This window comes from Sciurus vulgaris, assembly GCF_902686455.1.
Source record: "Sciurus vulgaris genome assembly, chromosome: 1".
Taxonomy (NCBI): Eukaryota; Metazoa; Chordata; class Mammalia; order Rodentia; family Sciuridae; genus Sciurus; species Sciurus vulgaris.
This window is the reverse complement of record NC_136461.1, coordinates 44,324,692-44,347,139: the sequence shown is the minus strand read 5'-3', so window position 1 is coordinate 44,347,139 and position 22,448 is coordinate 44,324,692. Positions and strand designations below refer to the sequence as shown.

The window sequence follows — 22,448 nt, the reverse complement described above, 5'->3', positions numbered from 1 at the left end:
AGCCAGTGAGTTCCCCAACTCCTGTTCAGTAGAACCAAACTGTGTTTGCATGAACCCCATGAGAAGGGGAAAATTTTAAATCTGCCTAACAACTGGGGTGGCCTCCATGTCTTCCCACAGACTTGGGTGAATTGCAGAAATTCAAGAGGCCTTTGCAGCCTCCACACCTCCATTACTTTGTGCACAAATATTCTGTAAGCAGAGCTGGGGAGCTGGGGAGACAGACTCAGCAACACAGACCAGAGAATGAGACAGAGAGAGATGAAAAGCCAGATGGAACATGAGAGAAGGGGGAAAGAAAGAGAAAGATGGAAACAGAGCAGATACATCTGGAAACACAAAAATAGAGAAAGAGAGGGAAAGAGGCCAAAAAGGAAAGGGAGAAGGAAAAGAGAAAGAATAGAGACAATGATCCCAAAAATGGAAAAAAAAAAAAAAAAAGATATACATTTGTATAGATAAGAGACATAATTAGAAACAGGGAGGCAGAGACAGTGAAACAGACTAAAGACAAAGGCAGACCTTGTCTCTAAGCCACGGCCCTTTGGTAACTGGTTCACAGCAGGTGCTAATGAAGGCTTCTGAGTGAATGTGAAATAAAGACAAAAGGAAGAGTTGCACAGATGGACAGAGAGGGAACTAGGCTCAAATTTGATGTCGGCTATTTTCTCACCAGATAACCTTATTGCTTATAGCAGTGAAAACTACCAGCCAAGAGCATACAGGGCGTGAGATCTCCAGTTTTGGCAATGTCCTCCAAGCCCTTAATGGCTCATCAGGAACACAATGTCTCTGAACCCACCAAAGGTCAGACCAACTCTGGCAAGAGGCTGAACAGATCATAAAAATCTTCTCTAGGACCAACACAGTAATAAACAGTTTATCCCATCATTGTTTAGCACTTGGCTTCTGCTCCAGGCCTGTAGCTCACTGGCTCACACAATAGTTGGATGGGTACCTGTCCCTCCTGAGACCCCACTATTCCCAATTACCAAGAGGGCCTGAGGTGGCAGGGAGGTAATTGCACCTGATCTCTTTTTTTACTCTAATTCTAGTAAAATAATTATTTTTTTTATTCTTCCTTGGCAAAATTATGGCCTGAAGTCCAATATATAAAATGAATTAAAATTTTTAAATGGGACTTCTCTGGTTTAAGTTAGATGAGAATTAGGGGCGATACCCACTCCACTTTCCCTGCTGAAGATAGCTCACCTAGGCACCAGATACTAAGGAACAGTTAGGGATCACCTAGTTTAGAGGCTTTGAAAGAAGCCCTAACTTTTGCTGTGTTTCTGCCTGATTCTTCTCTGCAGAGCCCAGATGGCTACTGCTCAGGGGGCCTCAATTGCTTACTTGCCTGATGCCACCCTTAGTCCTGGGGGAGAGGGGAAACTGCCAGAATGCACACTGTGCTGAGACAAGCAGTTTCCCATCATGAAAAGAAGAAGCCATTTCTTTACTTTGTTCCCCACCAAGCAAAACCACCAGGAACCAGGGCCTGTGGATTATAGAGTCCTACCTATCACAAACACACACACAACATAGGCTTACTGAAGAACATAGGGACACCTCCATGATTCCATAATTCTGAAGGCATTTGCAAATGAGCACAATGTGCACAGCATCAAGAAACACTTTGTGACCTGAAATAATGCAATTGCTTAGAAGCATGTACATATACAGGTCCAGATGAGGCACAAGGGAAGTGTGAGAAGTGTCCACAGGCAACTAGATGGCCATTGACTGTTGAAATTTTGAATAGTTTCATTTTAATTTTTTAATATTTTTTAGATGTTGATAGACCTTTATTTTATTCATTTATTTATATGTGATACTGAAAATTGAACCCAGTGCCTCACACATGCTAGGCAAGCCCTCTACCACTAAGCCACAACCCCAGCCCAACAGTTTTATTTTCATAAAAATCTCTAAAGATCCTTCATTAAAATTTCAGAAGAATTAAAGAAAATTTCAGCTGTAAGCATTTTTAAGTTTTTGTATTCATTTAGTATAATCTGTATTTAGCCTTTTGACTTGAGTGTCTTTTTGAAAAGCATATGAACAACATTAGTTTTTATTTTTATATTTATTGACAAAATATCCAAACTATATATACTTTGAATACAGTTGCATTTTATTTTTAATCCTATAGAATAAATCATTGACAATGAGTACAGATTGAGATCATGATGGAAATAGAAGACATAAAGTAAAATTCAGAAAAGAAAAAAGGCTAAAAATAACAATGAAATAGACTTAAACGGGTAGTCGTCCAAAATATATAGATGGGAATAAATACATATAATACAATAATATATAGTATAACAACACCATATATAATATGATGTATTATATATCTATGAAACTTTGAAAATGTGCAGACTTCACTTGCATGCAAAAAAAAATCCTTGCAATTCTTATTACTAAAATTAAGGCTAAAAGATAATAGCAAAACTTTTCATACTTTACATGATACTAAAAGCATAATATTTACAGACCATAATGGAAAATCTTTAATTTTAGTTAATATAATTTCAATGTTTGATTCTATAATATCAAAAATTGTAAAATTGATTTCTAAAATAATAATAACTACTCTCTAGGATGAAGAATTCAAAATGAAATTCTGAATTTAATGGGGGATAAAGAAAGAATAATATTTAAATTGCAAAAAAAATTAAATAACATTAACATTTTAATATTAATATCTTAGTTCAACTTGTTTATAGCAGATATAAATGCCATGTTGAACAACTAGAAAACAATTTGAAATTAATGAATACTAGGTTCATGTCACAACTCTTGTAAAAAATACAGGCTTTTCCTTCATTGGAGAACTGAAAAAGATCAATTTTAATTTTAGTGACTGATTTAAAAGATTGTTGAGGGTAAGCCTATGATGAAGATGGTGGAAAGGAGCAAGTACACAGCCAGAATCTAGAAATCTTCTCTATAGTTTGCATGTCACATAGTAATTACTGTAATTTATTACTAGCAGATTTGGCTTCAATTGAACTAATGTTAATATCATTCTTTGAGGCAATTCAAAGACCATATGCAATACTTTCAAGGTGTGCTCAAAGTTCTAAGACCTTAATGAAACACACAGCATACTTGACTTGTCAACTGTCTCCATCATAAGATAGGAATGTCAGCTAAATGCATTCAATAATTTGATTTGATTTATTTTAATTTTTGAATCAGTTTTATCAGTGTATCTTTACTCCAAATGTAACTGTTCTGCACATACAGATGAGTTGTGGCGAATGCACACACCAGTGTGACCACCACCACAATCAAGGTATCAAAATTTCCATCACCCCAGAGAGTGCTCCCCTGTGCATTTGCTATGAGTCCTGCCTCCCACTCTCTGCTCCAGGCCCTAGGCAACCACTGACCTCCATTAGGCACTAGGGGCTTGGTAAGCCTTCTCTAGAATGCCACATCAGTGGAATCATATAGTGTGTGCCCTCTGGTATCTGGCTTTTTTTTTTTTTTTTTTTTGGGGGGGGGGGAGGGGGGTGCTGGGGATCGAACCCAGGGTCTTGTGCTTGCAAGGCAAGCACTCTACTGACTGAGCTATCTTCCCCAGCCCGGTATCTGGCTTCTTTCACTCAGCATTTCTTCTTTCAATTGGTTTGTAAGACACACCCATGTTGCTGTATGTATCAATAATTCATTTCTTTTTATTATTGAGTAATATCCTTTCTATGGATATGCCACAATTTTTGCTCATCCATTCACCTGCTGATAAACATTAGTTTCCAGTTCGAGATTAGAATAAAAATGCTACGAATGTTTGTCCATGTGTATATATGTGTTCATTCCTGTTGGAGAAATGCCTAGGAGTAGAACAGCCAGGTTGTGTGCTGTGTGTTATTAACATTATAAGAAACTGCCAAACTCCTTGTATCATTTTACATTCTCACCAATGGTCTAGGTAAGATACTTTTGGTTGCTCCACATCTTAACCAACCCTCAGTGTGGCAGATATTTTAATTTTATCCAATCTGGTTGGTACACAGTGGGATCACATTGTGGTATTAACCCCTAATTTCTAACTGACTAATGATGCTGAATGTATTTCCATGCTTATTGTACATTCATTTATCTTCTTTTGTATAATGTCTTTCAAATTTTTTGCCTGATTTTTATTGCATTTTTTTGTGTTGTCATTGGTTAGTTGTTGAATTGATTGTTGAAGTTTTTTTTTTAATATAGCCTTGATACTAGTCTTTATAGCTAGTGCAAATACCTTTTCCCTGACTGTGGCATTAGTTTTAATTTGAACATTTTACTTTAGCAGAAGTATTAACAATGAATAAAGCACAATGAATCAACTATCTGATTTTATGATTCATGTTTTTGTGTCCTAAGAAGTTTTGTCCTATTCCCAAGACCACATATTTTTTCAGTTTTAGCTTTTACATTTAGACCTATGTTTGATATCTAGCTAATTTTTGAGGGGGTGCTACCGAGAATTGAACTCAGTGGCACTCGACCACTGAGCCACAGCCCCAGCACTATTTTGTATTTTATTTAAAGACAGGGTCTCACTGAGTTAGTTGCTCAGCGCCTTGCTTTTGCTGAGTCTGGCTTTGGAAGTCGTGATCCTCCTGCCTCAGCCTCCCAAGTGGCTGGGTTTACAGGTGTGTGCCACCAATTTTTGTGTATGGTGTGAGGTGTGAGTCAAGGCTCATACTATTTCAAATGGATATCCAGTTCCAGCATCATTTGTTGTGAACACAATCCTGTTCCCATTGGACTTCATCTTGGCACCTTGTCAAAAGCAATTGGCCTTATACTTATCGGTCTTTTTCTGGACTCTACTGCTCCATAATTTCTGAGTCTTTCTTTAAACCATTTCATTGTCTTGGTTACTGTAGTGTTTATAGTAAACTCTAATATTGGATTAGAGAAGTCCCTCATTCTTAAAAGTATTTTGGCTAAATTAGGTTATATATGTTTCCATGTAAATTTGATGATCATGTCACTGTCATTTCCATATAAATTTGAGAATCATGAGTGTAGAATTACTCATCAGTTTCTACAAAAAAAAATTTAGAATTTCATTACATTTATGATCAGTTTAGGAAAAAAATGACATCTTAAAAACATTGAATCTTCTGATCTTGACTGTAGTATATTACACTACTAATTTAAGTCTCAATTTCTTTTCACTGATGCTTTGTAGATTTCACTGTTTGTGTGTGTGTGTGTGTGTGTGTGTGTGTGTGTGTGTGAGAGAGAGAGAGAGAGAGAGAGAGAGAGAGAGAGAGAGAGAAAGAGAGAAAGAGAGAGAGCACTCTACCACTAAGCTCCACCCCCAGCCCAGATTTCACATATTTTAATAAATTATTTCATATTTTATACTACTTTGCATTGTGTTCAATTCAGTTTCCAATTGTTCCTTGTTATAAATATAATTACAGTTGACTTTGGTTCATTGAACTTACATCCAATGGCCTTGCTAAATTTACTTAGTTCCAGCAGCTTTTTGTTTCCTTGAGATTTTCTGCACATATAATCATGTCATCCACAAATAATACAGTTTTGCTTCTTCCTTTTCAATCTAAGCGCCTTTTCTTCTCTCATTTTATTAACCATCCAGGACAGCATATAATCAAACAAAAGTGGTGAAAATGGACATGTTGAACATAGAGAGAAAGGATCAACACTAAGTTGAGGTCAATTATAGGTTTTATTATAAACACTCTTTACCAAATTAGGCAGTTCCCTTTCATTCCTAGTTTTTGAGGAATCATATAATGAATGAATGTTTCATATTGTCAAATGCTTTCTATTGAGATGATGATATTGTTTTCTCCTTTATTAATATCGTTTTATTACATAACTGAATTTCAGATGTTAAACCAAACTTACATTCCTGGGAAAAACACAGGATATTACTAGATATTACTTGATAATGTTGTGCCAATATTTTGCATCTATATTCATGAGGGATATTAATATTGGATTTTCTTTTAATATTTAGGATCTAGAGTAATGTTGGACTCATAAAAGGAATTGGAAAATATCCTCTCTTCCTCTAAGAAGATTTTGTACAAGATTGGTATTATTTCTTTCTTAGATTTTTTGGTAGAAATCACCAGTGAAGCCATCTGGGTATTAAAATGTTTTATTTTGTTTCATAAGGAAATTATTTTTAAATTTTTTTGAGATTATTTTAGACCTCCAGGACGATTGCAAAAAATAGCACAAAGACTTCTCACTTAACCTTCACCCACATCTCATAGGGTTGACATTTCACATAACCTTAGTACAACTATCAAAATCTTTTTAAAAATAATATTGTTATGATACTGTTAACTGAACTGCAGACTTTATTAGGACTCAGTACTTTTCACTAATGCCCTATATATGTTCTAGAAGCTAATCTGTGCTGCTTAGTTGTCATATCTTAATCACATATCACAACCCAATCTGGGCCAGTTCTTCAGCCTTGCCTTGTCTCTCATTAATCATGACCTTGAGACTTTATAAGAGTTGGTCAATGACTTTGTTGAATGACCCTCATTTAGGACTTCTGTAATGTCTCCCAACTGGATTGAAGTTTTGCATTCCTGGGAAGACAGACCTTCTCAGCACATCTTATCAGGGTTCATGATGTTAACATGTCTCATTGCCTTGTTAACCTTGATTACTTTGTTAAGGAGGTTTGTCCCTGCATCTCCACCATAAAGTTTCCAACTTTTACTTTAATAAGTATTCATTTTAAGGAAAGTATATTGAGATGGTACTAATAGCCTGTACCACTTAAGCTTTAAACTTTTATTATCTCTTTTAGTCAGCTTTTTCGCTGCTGTTACCAAAAGACCTAACAAGAATAATTTTAGAGAACGAAAAGTTTATTTGGTACTCGTGGTTTCAGAGGTATCAGTCCATAGGTGACCAACTCTGTTGTGCTGGGCCCAAGGTGAGGCAGAACATTATGGCAGAAGAGTGTGACAGATGAAAGCATCTCCAGACATGACTCCAGGAAGCAGAGAGAGAGAGAAAGCTCTGCTCAACAAGGACAAAATATATACCCCACAGAACATACCTCCTCCAGGAACACACCTCCTCCAGCCACACCCCTACCACTACCACCTGGTTAATCTCTATCAAGGATTAATTCACTGATTAAGTTAAAACTCTCATAGCCCAATCATTTCACCTCCAAACTTTTTTGCATTGTCTCACACATGAGTTTTTGGGGGATACCTAACATCTAAACTACAACACTATTTATTAATCTTGCCCACATAAATTATTACTGTCTTTATATAACATGTCTTTTTTCTCCCTTTAGCTACCTTTAGGATTTTCTCTTTATCATTGGCTCACTTGTTTACAATAATTTGATTAGAATATGTTTTTAGATGGGTGTGTGCATTTCCTACTTGGAATTCATTGGCTTTCCTGAATTTGTGAGTTTGTAGTTTTTAATCACATTTAGAAGATGTTTCAGATATTATTTCTTCAAATATTCTTTCTATTCTCTCCCCATATTTTTCTGAGACTTCAACTACACTGATATCAGGTTGTCTGTTTAAGACCAGGGGCCACTGAAGTTCTGTGTTTTTTCTTTTAAGTTTTCTTTTTTCTCACAATGCTTTGATTTTGATAGTGTTATAGACTGATTTGTGTCCTCCCAAAATTTGTATGTTGAAGCCTTAACCTTGATGTGACTGTATTTGGAAATATGACATTAGATACGAAGTTAGGGTTAAATAAGGTAATAAGGAATCTAATCAGTCTAATTCAATAAGACTGATGTCCTTATAAAGAGAGGAAGAAACACTATAGACTTGAATGTGTGCACAGAGAAGAGGGTGTGTGACCACACAGTGAAAAGGTGGCCATGCATACACTGGGAAAGTAACAGTAACTTTATAGTAACTTGACAGTAACTTGATCTTGAACTTCTAGCCTTCAGGCTGTGAGGAAGTAAATTTCTGTTGTGTAAGCCACCCAGCCTGTGATACTTCATCATGGCAGCCTGAGCAGACTAACACATACAGCTTACTGCTTCACTAGTGTTATCATCTGCAATATCTCATCTGTTTTAACTCCATTAAATATGAATATTTTATTTAAAATTGTATTTTCATGTATAAAAATTACATTTCACTTTTTTCATATCTTGGATTTTCATATTAATTATGCCCATATTTTCTTTTACACACTTGAATATATTTGCAACTATTTTAAAGTTCCTGTCCATTAATATCATTATCTGTCATCTCTGGATCATTTTAATTGGCTGATTTTTCTCTTTTTAAATCTCATTTTCCTACTTCTTAATGTGTCTAGTAATTTCTAACCAGTTCCTGGACATTGTGGTGCTCTTGATTATAGTTTCTTCCCTTAGTGAGTCTTATATTTGTTCTAACAGCACTTAAAACTACCTGTGGACTAATCCTTTCAAGACTGTTTTAAGCTTCATAGGGTAGCCTTTAATTTAGGACTCATTTACTACTTCTAATATGTCTTGCCCTTCGTGTATCTACTGAATGACCTTGGTGCTCGGTGAAGTCTCTCCACTCTTGATGATCAAAATGAAAACATCTCCCAGCACTTGTGAGCTTTGGAGATGGTTCTTAGTCACTCTTTTCTTGGCTGCATAGGGTTTTACACTGCGTGCTTGCAGCTTAATATTCAATTGCAGACTCAAGCAAATATCTTACATTTTTCTCTGTGTAGCTCTCTTCTCTCTGATACTCTGATCTGACAATCTCAGCAAAGTTTACCTCCCTGAATTCTGATATCAAACTCCCCAACACAGCAAGACTGCCTCCCAACACCACAGCATCAAAACTGTCTCTGGGCAGAAAGCAAAGTGATCACTGGATTCAATTCATTTGTTTTCCTTTTATAACACTTGTTTGCATGTATTTTGTCCATTTTTATAATTATTTCAGAGAAAGAATGAGTTTGAACCAAGTTAGTTTACAAAATTAGAAGCAAAAAACTCAGATTTTTTTTCTAACTCAATTTAATAAAGGCAAGATATGAAATCCAAAAGAAACAATAGAAAATATATTCTGTTAGTAAAAATCAACATATAAATTATAGTGATTTGTATGATACAATTAAATATTTCATAATATTTTATGATAAGGATAATTAATCATATAATGCCCTATCAAAATATCTGAATATGATATTTGATCTTGAATTTCACATTTATTTAAAAGTCTAAATTTCGACTTAAAATTTGTATTGATGATTACAAGTCTTGCTACAGGGAAGCAAAGTTTCTCCAACTTGAAATTAGTAAAAACAACCAATTTACTCAATATGATGACTCAATCAGGCTTATATAGTTTGGTGTTACTGTCAATAGACTATGAATTATGTGATAACATTGATAATAACAACGTATTTGCTCATTTTTCAGAGATAAAGGAGAAAATTTAATCTGGTAGATAATTACCTAAAAATTAACAAATTATGTATGTTCTAGATTTATCTCTCATCCAAAAATTATGGGCTTATCAGTAGAACACTCAGATATGTTCAATCATCATTAAATTCAGTCATCATTATACTTTGCCAACTTTAACTCATCTGAAAACTTCCACCATCCATCTTCCACCACATTGAATGTGATAATAATTACCCTCAAGAATAAAGTAGTTTTGAGGAAGGGGAAAGGGGTTCTCGCCCCAGTTTCGCCACTAGCTAGTGGTGCAACCCGAAAAGATCACTCCACCTTCCAGGCCTGCCTTTCCTCACTGGCCACATGTGGATACAACTACCAGCTGCTCAGGACTTGTAGGGGAATCAAAGCAACCAGGCACAAAAAGAGTTGTGTATAATAGAGTCGTGCGGGTGTTGGCTATTTTCATTCTCAATAATGCTATGAAATGGATAGTATTGTCACCAATTTTGAAAAGAGGTAAAGGGGCATGACATCCCAAATCACTCTGCTAGTAAGTGGCAGGGCCAATTTTTGAACACACAATCTAGCTTTGATCCTCCCCTCAACAGCAAAATATCCCTGAAAACCTTTTAGGATCTGGGGGTTAGAAACAGGCATACTTTTTCCTTTTATTAATCTACTTCTGCTCTGCCGTCTGTACCCTGAATGCCGAACGTATTAAAACTCTGTGCAACCTAAGAAAAAAAACAGCCTGTGAACAAGAGCCTCAAAGGACATAAATTTTTTTTAATTTGCTTTCCATTAACAGATCTTTTTTGGCTTAGTTCCCAATTTCCACATATTCATTCCAAAATATTTATGGGATAATAAAATAATAATAGTAATCATAACAACAATAATTATTATTTTAACTTATACCACTCTCATACTATTTAGAACAATTCCCAGCTAATCACTGGGAGGTTGGGCACGTTTTCGTTTGTTTGTTCTAGTAATCTCCAGCATTTGGAGAGCTTCTAACTGTTTACGAAGCACTTTCCTTCTCATCCTCCCAGTTAAGCCTCACATCAACATCCCGCTGCAGAAAAGGAAAATGAACTCTAGGGGTCCTGGGACTTGCCCAAGTTCATGCAGTTTGTAAGAAGGGGGACCCAGGTTCCGACATTTAACCCTCTGAAACTTCCCAGGATTAAAAAGAAGCAAATAGGCTTACTTAAGACCTACCGAACTGGACAGAAGTTTTCCAGTGACAATATTCTTAAAAATCACCAGGAAAAAAATGATTATTATAGAACAGGGGCATTACCAAAGGTAAGAAGAGACACAGGAAGATTCTGGAATTTGAAGTCATCCATATCTGGGTTCGAATCCCAGCTTTTCCATGAGTTATGCAAAGTTGCACTGCTTAGATGTGGGGGTTTTCATCTGATTCCTTTCTGCCTTACTAGGATAAGGCAGGAGCCGCACTAAATTCTCAGCTCTCAGCCTCATAACTGTTGAACACGTATCTCAGCCAAAGCAAGCTCCTTCTACCCTCTGAGCCATAGCCTAAGCATTTGCAAAATGGTCATAGTGAGAACTAGTTTGAAGCCTAGCAAGGCCTTCAGTAAAACAAAGATATTAACTACTCTATAAAAGGTGGCACCCTGTAGGTCTGTAGGGGCTTTGTAGGAAACAGGTTCTCTGAAAGGCAGGCTGTGATACAGATGGGCATGGTGTTTGGATGGTGCTATCATTTCTGAGCTGCACAGACACTAGGCGACACAGGGATGAAAAACAGCATTGCTATGCAAACTTTAAACCATTTTCAATTTTCTGCCAATTGAAATCTCAGCCTCTTCAAAGGACTGTGTGTCCCATTGATATTACCCCAGTTAGCACAAGTTTGAAGGAACAAACATTTCTGCCTGCAGAGCAAAAACAAAAAGAGATTTTGCAAATATATAATCATTTGATCAGAATCCATGCTGACTGCTCAAGACAGATTTATCATGGACAAAACACAGCATTTAGTCCCTCCCTGACCTGGCCACTCTTTATCTGTCCAATGTAAAGAAGCAGCAGATTGGCATGGAAGTGCCTAGAGAGTAAAAGACAGTCCTCACTCCAATTCTAATTCCATCACTTATAGATACACAACTTAGAAAACATCCTACACAAACCTCAGTGGCTTCATCCACAGATGAAATTCACATGAAATGCCAAGAAAAGTGCCTGACTTAAAGCTGGTACCAAGCAAATGCTGTGCTGAAGACATTCATAAACATTGGATGGACATCTACCATGTGCCAGGCACTCTTGCAGATCCTGGAGAAGCAGAGATGAACATGACCTTGCCCTTGAGGAGGCTGTTGTTGACAGAGGGAAACAAATGCATCTGCTCTCTACTATTGACAACATGAGTCCAAAGGACATGGATCCAGTGCAGCCGGGAGAGACGAGGAAGGGCTCTTGGAGAAAGCAGCACCTGGCCTGAATCTAGGCAGGTGGAAAAGATGTAGACAAGTCCTGAAAAGTAAAAGAAGCATTCCAGGCAGCAACAAAAACACAGCCACAGACTTGGAAATATGAGAAAACACAGTGTATGTAGGAACCAAAGGAATAAGGGTCAACCAGGGAGGGATGGGAGATGGAGGCAGGAAGGTAGGCACCGCCACACTACGAGGCACCTCGATGTCAAGGTGTACTCATTCCCTAGGACTGTTGCAACAAATTATCACAAGTGGGGTGGGCTTAGAACAATGGCAATTTTTCCTGCCATGGTTCTAGAGACTAGAATCCAAAATCAGGGTGTCTGTGGTGTTGGTTCCTTCTAGAGTTTCTGCAGGAGGATCTGGTCCAGGCCTCTGTGTGAACTTCTGGTTGTGCATCATTCCAGTCCCCTCCTGTATCTTCATGTGGCATCTACCTGAGTGTGTCCCTATGTCACAGTTTCTGCCTTCTATAAGTCCTTGGAAGAGAGCCCAATGTCCTAGCCCTTTGTGACCTCATTTTAACATGGTGACATCCACAAAGACCCTATTTCTAAACAAGGTCACAGTCACAAGTACTAGGCATTAGAACCTGAATTGATCATTTGTGGGCACAGTTTGATCCAAAACACAAGGTCATGGGGAGAGATTGTAAGAGTTTTCTTTAGGTCCCTCAGGTTCTGCTGGGAAAACAGATGAGGACAGCTGTCTTCCTATAGTTCTGCAGGTTGGGTCACTAGGAAGCTTACAGTCCTACATGCACCTTCCCCATGCACACACTCACACACTGATTTATTTATATTATCATGCACATGTACAGGACACTACAATTTCTATCTCATTTATAAGCCTTACTTCTGACTACCTCTCATTTTTCCCATCCTCATGTGTCAGTCAGAATCCTAACAGGAGATAGATGTTGCACTCCAACTAGGGAAGTTCAAGGTGTGCCATTTACAACGGGGCCATTTATAGAGATGCATTCTGGGGGAAGTATGACCCACTGCAGTGACCAGAAACCAGTCACTGGGAGATTCACCAGTCCCAGATGATGGAGCAGTTACCTAACAAGAAAGAGTTCTGTTGAGAAAGTCACCTTTAGAGGAGTAGTGTCCACTGTGGAAGGACACACCCCTCTCCCCATGATCCCCTGCTGGTGCCCTTGGTTCAAATACACCAGGGATCAGAAGCAGGCTGCACAGTCAGTGCCACTGGGCAAACAGCAAGACCAGAGGAAGATGGTGGGTCTGGAAGCAAAAACAGAAAGCTCAGCAAGTCTTATTTTCCCTCCTGGGGGCACAGAATTTGATACCCTAAATATGGCACCTTGTCCTACTGAGTGTTAAAAGCTGAAGGAAATCGAGAAAACTGAAGGAGTAAGAATATCACCCTGTGGCCTTTTCTGGCCTTCCTCTCCTAAAGCAGGCCATAAAAGAATTCTCTGACCTACCTCCCCTGAAATCAGGTCATAAGACTCTCATCTCAAAGGGGTCCTGCCTGAACCCTGGAGGCCAAGAAGAACCTGAACAAACAAGATCAAGTCCCGCCTGGTTTCTCACTATTCCATCAGGCCCTCGTGTTCTCCAGTCACACATCTGCATGGCTATCCACAAAAAGAGGCTTCCTTGAGTCTTTGGGTCTTCAATTCTGTGGTCTCCTGCGTCATGTACAACTTACATTAAATAAATAAAATGGTCATGGTTTTCCCTTGTTCATCTGTCTTTGTAATGAGGTGTCGGAAGGAAGCTTGCAATGGGTGAGAAAATCGTTTCTCCCCCCACCCTTCATCCTGGTTTCCTTGTTTATTTTCCTTGCTTTCATTTCCCCTACTCTCTGCATTCAGGACAGCCATCTCAGATCTTTCTTTTTTAGAATAAAAAGGGGAATGAATAGCACCCAAAAAAAAAGAAAAAAATACATAAATGAAGAAGGAATTTCCCATCCCTTTCACCACCATGCTCTCTGTCCTCTGGAGTCTATAAACTGCATGTGACAATCAGCTGAGTCACCTGAACCCCTGAGCAGTCACAGCAGCTGATCCATCGTGGAATCAGAACCCTTGCACACAGTCCACCGGCCACTCAGCATGTTCCATGAACTTCCGCAGGCTCCCTGTCTCCAGGGCTTTGGAAGGACATGCTTGAAGCCAGAGTCATCCTGGCACCACGTGCTTCTGACAGATGTTGCAGACTGCCATGAGAGAGAGAGCCCAGAAGGAGTACTGGAGGGGGCAGAGCACACCCTGGAAGGGACACAGCCTCTTGTCTGAAACACATCAAGTTGTTCTGCACACATGATGAGAAGATTGTCTTTCCTCCCTGGGCCCCAGCTCACTGCAGGAGTACGTAGGCACAGGCACAGATGTCAGAGCTGGAAGGGACACACGATTCCACAGGCCCAAACCCTTTGTAATGCAGATGAAGGACCAGGGAGCAACAGGGTCCTGGTGCATCATGACCGGGGTGTAATGAGTGCCCGCTCCCCTCCTGGCAGCGTGCTACCTGCTGTGTCCATCCACTCATTTACCATCACCAAAGACCTGCTCAGTCTCCATAAGGCACCTTGCCAAGCAATGAAGGTGGGGCCAAGGTTGGCATTACCCTGACTTCATGGAGTCTTCAGAACAGCAGGCTTTCAACACTGTCACTAATCCCTACCACAGCCCTGCAGGGTGTCATCAGGTCTTGACAAAGTGACCCAGCCCACATAGCACTCTCCTTCAAGAGCCAGAAAGATAAGAAAAATAAGATAGTTCTCTGAATTAATGGCATCCTGGTTATCTCCAAACATGGAGGCCTTGACTGTGACCTGCATGAAGACACTAATATTTCTGCAGAAGAAAGATGCACCCGTCTGCTGGGATTTGCGTGGGGGCAGAGACAATGAGTAAGAGAAACTTTGTTTAGGAAAAACTCAGCAGAGGGCACCTCAGCTCTGTGGGGTTTTCCCTGTCACCATTAAAGGCAAGAAGGAAACAATCCAGTTTTCCTCAACTTCAAGGAAAGTGAGTTTCTTTTTCACATTGGTCCTCTGAAAATTAGTTGATTCTAACTACTAGCAGGTTGAACTCAGCTTCTGGCAGACCCTAGGCTGGACCCACATTACCTTCTGAGGCAGACTCACTCTGGAAGGGCTGGCCCATGAAACGTCTCCAGCCATTCATGAGAGCAGTGTGTTCACCAGCAAACACCAGGTGGGAAGAACAGGGGCCTTGATGGCAGACCATCCCAGATCAGGTCCTGGCTCCAACAGTTAAAGCTCTGTGACTGTGAGCTAGCCACTTATCGGTTAAAAGTTGCTATTTTCTCATCTGTACAGTGGGAATGATGATAACCCTTGCTATAATCCTATGAAGCAGGCAGCAGTTGATAGTAAAATGAAAAGTGTTTAACTAAATGCCTTGCTTATAGTAAGCAGTCAGTAATTGCTGTTGTTAGTATTATTACGTATGCTAAGTACTAAATTATTAATATTAATAATAAACAGCCAGTTATACTGCTCATTTGATCCACAGCAATGAAGACTGAAGTTATGAAATTTTTTTGCTGAATATCATTATTTTAAATCAACTTTTGCATTGTATTTTTTTTAATTCTAAAGGTGAATATATGTTCCTCAGCAATAAAGAAGAAAATATAGAAAAGACTAAAGAGAAAAATTTAAAAGACCCATAATAGCACAATCTAAAGATTACCGCTATTACATGGTATCTTTCTCACCAATGTCTGTCTGTCTCTGTCTCTATCTCTCTGTCTGTGTGTGTGTGTCTGTGCGTGTGTGTGCAAAGAAGTAAATTGTAAATTTTACATAAATGAGGTCATACCTCACATACATGACCATTTTTCAAAGAAAATGAACCTGTAGTCTTCTGTCTAGGCACCCTAACTTACACAAGCATTCACTTATTGCCAGACTTTTGGGGGTTTCCCCCCAATGTTCTTGTCTTTACAAATCATGCTATTGTGGGAATCTTGTATAGAAATTTTTCCATGCCTCTCACAATTTCCTTAAGGAGAAAATTTTCTTAGTAGTATTTTTGGATCAAAGGATAAGCTTCTTTAAGTCCATAGTACATTTAGTCAAACTAATTTCAAAAAAGGTATTCTAAATTACCTTTTTCTGCCTTCAGCAGAATATGAATGCTCACTTTAAAAATCTTTAATTTCAAAGGTGAAAATAGCTATTATGGATTTTTGTTTTCTTGATTACTAGTAAGTTGGGCAGTCATTGTTGGGTCCTTTTCTAGGAACTGTATGTTCATACCTTTGATTCTCCTGAATTTAATGATTTTTTTATCAGTATGTTTGAGTTCTTTATATAAAAAGAATATTTTTAAATATCCCATCTAGGACAAATAAATATCATGGTTTATTGTTTGACTTTTAATTTTCAATAATATTTTGAACATATAGATTTTTAATTTTATAGAGCTTGAAAACAATATAAATTATGATTATTATTGTTTTCATATATACAGCCAACTCAAACTCCAAAGTCTTGAACCTCACAATATTCAAGGAAACTTAGCTAAGTTAGCTCTCTCCTACATGCTGAAACAAACAGGATAGTTTTAGGTAGAATGGCGTAGCCTTAAGACATAAACTATTGTGGACACTAATGATCTGCAAAACAGGGTTGGTAGATGCACAAAGGTTCACTAAATTTTATCTCTTTTGTGGATTTTTTTAATAACCCATAATAAAAAAATCTGAAACATTCTTTTTGTAGTCTTGACTCCCTAATTAGGCATGTATGATCTCTGACTTTTTTCTGCTGTCTCTCTGGTTCTTGGCCATGAATTACTTACTACTTTATGAACTGGGACAAATTTCTATAAACTCCAGTTACCTCTTCTGTTAAAGAGCAATGCAGATGTAAAAACTGTTAAAATATGTGTGACATGGGGAAGTACTGGACAACAAAATTGACCAAATTATCCTACATCCACATGCAAATATGTCACAATGAATCCCACTTATGTGTGTAATCAGAATGCACAAACTGAAATGATAATAATAATAATATAAGTGAGATCAGTGCAGTACAGGATGTATATCAGGGAGAGGGAGAAGGGGAGGAAAAGGATTGGAACTGGGGAATGATATTTATCACTTTATGTTATGTACATACACAAATATGACATCATGAATCCCACTATTATGTACAATTCAAGTGCACCAATAAAAATCTTTTTTAAAAAAGCAGTGAAGAACAAATAAAAATATCCCCAAACTTACAGGATTTTCAAAAAGAGGAAACGAAATAACACATATTTAGCATGTAACATGGTACCTGCCACACAGTAGATGCTCCACAAAAGATTTCTTTTATTATTATTACCATTATTTCAATTTCTATACTTTTTATTGCAAGAATCAGAAGCTGATCCTAGCTGATTAAGCAGAAGAGAAGTTGATTTGAAAGATGTTGGAAGGACTGGAAGATAAGCTCAAGACAGTCTTAGGAATGATGCCCAAAAGTCTGACGAGAGGAGAAATCTACTGTGGCTGCCACAGCTCTGGAAAGCACAGGCAGACCTCGCCCTCGCCACCATCAGCCTGACAGCACTGATTGGGCTCCAGAGCTGTATGTTCTCTAACACAACACGAAACCATAGTTAGAAAGAGTGGCACAGAAAGCAAAACTAAAGTATCGTGTTTGCTCTGCTCTCAGCCAGCCTATCAGCTGATTAGAGACCTTGACTTCATGGGGTGACCCAAACAGGTCTTCTTTCCTGAGGGATCAAAGTTTATCGATGGTGTGTTAATCAGTTGTTCACCACTGACACCAAAATACCTGACATAAACAACTTAGAAGAGGAAAAGTTAATTGGGGGCTCATGGTTTCTAATGTTCAGTCCAGGGCCAGCTGACTCCATTGCTCTAGGCCTGAGATGAGATGGAACATCATGATAGAAGGTCGTAGCAGAGGAAAGCTGCTCACTCATGGCTGCTGGGAAGCAGAGAGAGAGAGAGAGAGAGAGAGAGAGAGAGAGAGAGAGAGAGAGAGAACAAGGAGCCTGGGACAAAATATGGTCTCCCCACCCCAGCCATGGCCCACCTGTCGACAGTTACTGCCAAGAATGCATTGAAATTATTAATCCATCAAATGATGAGATTACAGCTCTCATAATCTAATTATTTTACCTCTAACCATTCCTACATTGCTTAACACGAGCTTTTTAGGAGACACCTCATATTCAACCACAACAGATGGTCTTACCAGTACAGAGACTTAGTTGGTTTCCTCTTTAAAATTCCTAACCATTAAAAAGAAATGTCGATAACCACACAGAGGAACTTCTGAATTCCATTTATACTCCCCATTGTCCAATTTTGTTAGCAATTATTTTAGCCTTTGACACTAAGGATTAATCAACTAAAAAGCATAAATAACTCCTTCTTGGCCTATTTGCCATCACCTTGAAGGAGCTTGAAATAGTCATTGTGGCAAATCAGTTTCCTGCCTGATAGAGCCATGATCAATAAACCATTTCATCATTCTTGAAGATCCCAGTCTATGTGTTTTGACCAAACTAATCCTATTGGCACTTGGACTTCTCAGTCATTTCATAAATGAGTGATTTGTTGGTCATGAATTTATTCATAATACAAATAAATACCTTATCAATTAGATTGATGGACTTGATTGTTTCAAGGCAAATTATAAATTCAGAAATCCCTCATGAGACTAAATGGAAAAGAAACCCCTTATTCATGAGAAGGCTTGAGAAACCCTGGTGTTCCGTTGTCCATGAGTTCACAGTGTCCCCAACCCTGAGGACTCCACGCAGGATAGGAAACAGCAAGAAGAAACACAATCTTCTAGCTCCCCAGTTTTACTCTTGACTATGGGATAAACAAAGCAGACAAACTGCTACCTAATAGAAGGACAAGACTCCCTAAAGTCCCATGCATAACCACATGTAATAAACATTAGATAAGTAATGGTAAGAATCAATAGCCTCTGCAGTGCCAATCATGGTGCTGCCATACCCAGGGAGCAAAGATGGCATTGCTTTAGTCTGTCATGTCTCCAGTTGCTTCCACAAGATAGCTAGCGCTGCCTGAGGGCGTCCTGGCTGAAAAGATGGCAGCCCTGTCTAACAGCTGGATCCCTGGGGAGTCCATCTCCAGGCTGCTAAGCATAAAATGGATAACTCTGGAGTGACTAGAGCCCTTCCTCAAATCCTGATAAATTTATACTGCTGGACCCCAAAGGATGCATACTACCAGAGTGAATATTCTGGTGGCCCTTCTCAATTAAGGGAATGTGGGGGGGTTAAACATACATCTTTGACCACCAAATCCATACCCACCAAACCTGGGACAGAATGTGCCAATGCATGGTTAGGGAAATGCTGGTGCATTCAAATAAAGTCAAGGCAGACTCATCTCATCTTATGAGTACACAGGGCTGGCCTGAAGATGCGATTAAATCACATACAGTGCCCATCACATGGTAGATATTCAGTGAAAATGGGTTCCCCCTACAGTTCTAAATCTTGCTAGAGGTGAGCAGTCTGGGTGTTAATGTAAACACTTTACAGATAAAGAAGGTGGGCTCAGGGAGGTTAATCCGAATGTGAATAGGAGCACAGCTAGGAAGAGGGAGCAGCCAGGGCAGGAACTGACCTCTACCTTCTGGCTCCAATTGGAATGAACTTGACTCACCATTTCCCAAGACACTCAGCTTCAATCTGGTTTTACTCACCCCACAAGCTAACATTTCATAAATACTGAGTCACAGCTTCCCTTGACCTTAGGCTGCGTCAACTTCACTGCACGCTTCATCACGGGCTTGGCAGATCCCATCCTCTTCTGGGGCCTCTTAGGGGAAGGCAGAAGGCCAAAGACTGCCAGGAACAGAGAAAGTGGGCAGGGTATCTGTGCTGACCTAGCCTGCTCCCGTCAAGAGTCAAGTGACCCAATCGGAATGAGCCGGAGGGATCAATGACACTGTGAGGACCACATCAGAAAGATAATATTTGAAGAGTGAATATTTCTCCAAAGAATGTCAAATACTTGGAAATGGGCAAGTGCCTGGCATTCTTGAGGCACGAGTCATGGCCTGCATGGGCCAGGACATGAGTTGCAGATAACAGGGAAATAGGTAGCAGGACGTCAGAGCTGAAAGGGATCTGGGAGAAGATCCCTTCCTTTAGCAATGAAGAAATTGTGACTCAAAGCAGAAGACTGACTTTTCTGAAGTCACACAGCATTGGGACCAAAACCCAAAAATTCTCTTTCATTCAATATTTATTGTGCATTTACTATGGGCCTGGAGGGAGATTGAGTACTAAGAATATAAAAGTAAGCACAAGCATCTTCCCAGAGCTGACTTTGGAGAAGAGAAGTGATTGAAGGAACAATTCTGGAAAATGATAAAGCAGGTATGAAAGAGTCAGGCTCATCTAGTTCAGAAGATCAGGAAAGGATACCTGGATTAAGCCATGGTTCTATAAAGAGACTAAGAGACATTAAGCAGGTCAAAGGAAATTGTGTGGAAGAATATTCCAGACAAAGGGAGCCTCTACATACCAGGCAGGGTTCTAGACCCTTGTTTTGAAAAGCATAAACTATGGAGGTTGCCACACACAAGAAATGGAGGGTGCTAAGGAAGCATAGGAGAGACCATCCATCTGCCAAGAGGAGGTGACATCATCTGACTTGGATCTTAAAGGACAAATAGGGCCTCAACAGGTACAGGAAAAGGAGACCACTATTCCAAGGTCAAGGAGTCAGTGTGGGAAAAGGCATAGAAGAAGAGCCCACAAGAGTTCATTCCTGACACAGGAACTAACTTTCTGGAATAAGGTCAATAAATGTTTGTCAAATACTAAATCTGAAGATTAGCAGTAATTGGTGAGGTTCAGAAAGGCACGCAGGGAGGTTGGGGGTGGCGTTTCCTGGTATCCAGCAACTACCAGTGAAATCCTTCCAGCTGCAGATTTTTAACAGCCACCGATTGGGCACAACACAAAGGGGGAAACACAGGGCCACGGTCCACACTCAGTACTCAGAGCTGTTGTATGCCCAGCATGGCCCTGGTAGCCCAACGTCCTCAGGCCCACTGCATCCCCAACCCTGAAGGGTCCAGGTAGGCTAGAAAACAGTGAGAAAGAACAATCGTCTGCTTATCAGTTTTACTCTTGACTATGGGATAAACAAAGCAGACCAACTACTGTCTCATAGAAGGACAAGAATCCTTAAAGTCCCATCCATACCCACAGGTTACAGACATTTAATAAAGCAGTGGTAAGAACCAATAGCCTCTGTAAAAATCACGGTGCTGCAAAACCCAGGGAGCAAAGATGGTGTTGTTTTAATCTGTCATGTCTCCACTTGCTTCCATAAGACAGACGGCAGAGCTGGACCAACCATATATCATCATCCAGAGCTTTGAGACTGAGCCTCAGGTGTCTCTGAAACTCCTACACAACAGCCAAGACCTCTGGAAAAGATTCCTGGAGGAAGAACAAGCATACCGTTCACCTCTTTTGGTGCATTCTTGTATGTAGCCCTCAGTAACAGCAACTTTATGGGCTGTGCCTGGTATAAAATATTGCCCAACACTGTAGTGGTAGGGTGCTGAATTTCAGACTTTCAGTAGATCTTTTCTAGATGTGTTTACATGTTCATGATGTAGTGTGTATTTTGCAGTTGAAGGCTATGCTGATGATACTGAAGAATTTGGTTTTAAATAAAAATTCATATTTTACTTAATAATAAATGCTAAGATTTCCTGAAAGCCAGGTTTGGTTGATTCAGATGAAGCACTGAAAGTGTACGGTGCCCCTGTAAGACAGCCTCCCAGTTTTACAAGTAAGACCTAGCAAGGCTTACTACTAGATATCTTTGGCCTCAAAACTATGCTCTTTGCATTAAGCAGTACAGTTCAAGGAAATGCATAGATGGACGTCTGCCTATGATACAGGGAGACATCTGGCTAAATGCATGAGGCACCAAGTGGGGAACAGAGGCATGAATCTAGAAAGGAAGTTGTAGGCCTGTCCTGGGCCTGTGCCACTCTGCAGAAGATGTCACAGAGATCACAAAGAGAAAATGCAAGACCTCTCCCCAAGAAGCCAACAGACTCAAAGAAGAACAACAAGGCATTAAAGAACCCACGTTCAAAGTCAGGGCCAAGAGCTCCCTGATGGGAATGACAAGCAGACCCTTCTTCCTCAGCCCTGCAGAGACCACCCAATGCTGATGACTGGCGGGACTCGCCAGCCCACTCCATGCTCCCACGTCATCTCCAGGCCGAGTGGACCCCACTCCTTTGTTCCTTCGCCCTGCTGCTCTCCAAGTCATAGTCAGCCCCACGCCAGAGAAGCGTGATCGTGTAGCCCTGACCACCACCTCTGCGTCAGGACGTCAGTCAAGGACTTGTGAATGCCCTGGTTCCAGCAGTCAGCACTTTGGGCCAGTTAAGCCTTAGTGTACTTTTCTGCTACGGTGGCTGAGTGGACAGAACAGCTCTGTCAGGGCAGGTGAAAGGGCAGAGAAGCTGGCCCTGCAGCTAATCATACTCACCAATGGGTAGAAAGTGATTAATAATTTTATAAGCCAATATCTCCCCAGAGG

General features: G+C 39.7%; 1 long non-coding RNA gene across 1 annotated transcript in view; it reads right to left on the bottom strand.

The window, feature by feature from the left end:
- LOC306645928 overlaps positions 1-19,666 on the bottom strand; it is a 37,503-nt gene extending 17,837 nt beyond the window's left edge. The window contains exon 1 of the long non-coding RNA XR_013759762.1: positions 19,573-19,666. This is a non-coding gene — a long non-coding RNA (uncharacterized lncRNA). The remainder of the gene's footprint in view (positions 1-19,572) is intronic.
- Positions 19,667-22,448: the final 2,782 nt, after the last annotated feature.